Here is a 2,882-nt window from a genome sequence, read left to right on the forward strand (position 1 = left end):
ATTTAGGTGCTCCCAACACCTGAACGTTGCCACCATGTCCTGGTCATTCAGGCTCTTGTGTATTAAGTGGCTAAGAAAATGACATCAGATTAAAGTTGCAATTTCCTCTGAAGATGCCTTTGAGATGGTCTCCTTGATAAAACACTAGCCACAATGTCAGGGGGTAAGAGATAAGCCGTAAGCCAGGACAGGAGTAAGAAGCAAGCTGTGATTGAAAAGGATGCTGATGTGAAACTCTGTATTTCTTTAACACACACAAACATGCACGCACTCCAGGAAGCCCTAATATGCCCTCTCTTGTTCTGGCTTCTCAACCAAATATGCTGGCATTTATGTAAGAAGGCAAGAGTTATGAAACCTAAGAGGATGTAATTCCTATGCAAACATTTTTCTTTTACCCTTGTGGTGTTCATTCTTAACGCAGCAGCCGTTTCCTTTGTGAGCTAAAACAAGTCTTCTGTTCAGGGAGGCAGCTGTAAACTTCATGTTGCAATAGCTATCAGTTACCTAAAGGAATAATTTTAACTGCTCTGTACTGCTGTAAACTGGAACAGATTTTGTACAGCTTTTCATCACAGAAGCCAACAAGACTGTATCAGATTTTTTTTTCTTTACATAGTTTTTTTTTTTTTGTGGAGGAGGAAAGGGGGGGGAAGTAATTTAGAGTTCTTTGATAAGACCAAAATAAAACTAGTGGGGCAACGCCTTTCCTTTTTTCCTCTTTTCTTTTATCCCTGGTCTTATGTCACACAATGCCTGTAGCAAGTGCATTAACTGATCCTACAATGCTAAGATCACTGAAGCTGATCTCTTTCTCATTTTTTCCAATCCATTTCTTTAACTGATTCGCACCATTAGGTCACAGAATGCTAGAAGTCTGAGTACAGGTACACACTCCTAGACCATTAGTCACACTTTAAATGGGAGCACATTAGGAAAACTTGATACGAACAGTCAATCGAATGTAGGGAAGACCACGTTTCTGAAATCTTCATATGCATATAACATAATTGCTCATAAAATGACAAAGACTTGGACTTCAATAGCGCCTCAGTTCAAAAGAATTCAGGTATCAGCAAGCAGAGCCTCACTGATTCGGTGGGAAACTGCATCAGAGGTACCAGGGAACTGGGTCCGCCAGCGCCCGCTTGCTGCTGGAACCAGAGGACTCTCTAGTGCTGCACCCTGCTGCTGTGTACAGCCAAAACAAGGAGCAGATTAACATTTTGCTGTCCTGGCGGACGTAATCAGGAGGAATGTGACTTTCTCTAACATTCCTTAATTCACCTGATGTAACTGAGGGAATGATGCACCATGCCAGTACATGTTTTTCAAGACAATGATTTAGATGGTACGTTTAGATGTACGGATTGAATTGTCCTGGCAAATAATAAAAGTTACGCTATTTCTGTTGTAGCGTTGAAACGCACTAAAACTACTGTTCAATTTTATGTTTCCAGTTGCAGCTTATTGCAGCTTCAGATTCACATCTTCCACTTCAGGCAGTCTCCAAAATACTTCCATTGCCCCTTCCAACTGGCAGTGTTGAAGAGTTACTTTTTGAAATTTATGGTTTCCAGAAAACATTTTGTGTCATTAAGTTATTCTATTAACCTGTGCACTTTCGTACAGATTTACTAGGCTAGAAAAAGGATGCTCTCCGTCCTGCAGGCTCAAAACAGTTACCAGTCTTTGCCAATTGCACAAATGATCATCCACAAGGAAAAAGGCTCTTCTAACTAGAATATAAGAGGAGCACTCATTTTTTTCCTCACTTTTTAAAAGCATATTAACCATGCAAGTAAATAATAATTTCTGTGATTACAAAATTTAGTCCCTATTATCAATGTTCAGTAGCAAACATTTAGCACATAGCTTTAATAAAGCCACACAATACATACACAGAGATTATAGATTATATTTACATCTAAAAAATATTTCCATGTTTAAAAAAAATCTGAAACAGCTGTGTAAAGCTACAGATTAAACTTTTGTTTTAAGATTAATCTTGAGCCAAGAGATTATCTGAGGCACCACTTTGCACTTTAAATTGTCTTTTTCAAAAGGGAGTCAATTTTGTACCGGCGAGAGTAGCAGGACATTTATTAGAGTCGCCCCTTGGCAGAGAGAGCAGGTTGCCAGTCGACACCCACCTGACACGGAACGACAGGYTGAACAGCAAGGCAAACAGAAAGAAAAACAGAAAGAAAACAAAATATAGTTTAAGTGCCCAGGAAATAAACCTCTTCTTGCTGCACAGGCATTCCACCGCTCCCATTAGTGACTGCAGTTTTGGGGATGCATTTTTTTTCCTGTTGCATTATAGTTCACTTTACCTACGTTTTTTCCCCTTTAAAGCCAGAGGTACATTAAGACAATCAGGACTGTCCTGGCAAAGATCTCTGATAGAGGCAATAGCTACTGCTAGGACTTTCAAATGGAAAGTTAAGAAGCTTATTTGTATTCTCTGTCGCTAGAAAAGACCCGAAACGGAACTCTAAGACGCCCAGAAACTTGTGCCCCTACACTTTTAACGCCATTCCACATTCTCAGCACTTCCCCAAACGCTTATAGTTTCAGCACGTCCAAGCATCTCCGTCCTTTTTTTGCTGCTCCTTCTGAATAATTTATTCCAAGTCATTTCAGGAAATAGTCCTTTACTGTAAGCATTAAAATTTAAACAAGAGCGCAAACATTCTGCACAGCGCAGTAGAGACAGATGATGTTCAGAGCAGGGCACACTTCAGAGGAGGAGGAGAAAGGGGAGGCAGAGTTTTGCAATACGTCGAAAAGGGAAAGAACCGCGATTTAGCCACCGCACCGCACCAGCCCCGCTCCGGTAACCGCCGCTAAGAGGTTAACCAACCAAACAGGACCCACGC

This window comes from Apteryx rowi, unplaced genomic scaffold (genome assembly GCF_003343035.1).
Source record: "Apteryx rowi isolate R43461 unplaced genomic scaffold, aptRow1 scaffold_657, whole genome shotgun sequence".
Taxonomy (NCBI): domain Eukaryota; kingdom Metazoa; phylum Chordata; class Aves; order Apterygiformes; family Apterygidae; genus Apteryx; species Apteryx rowi.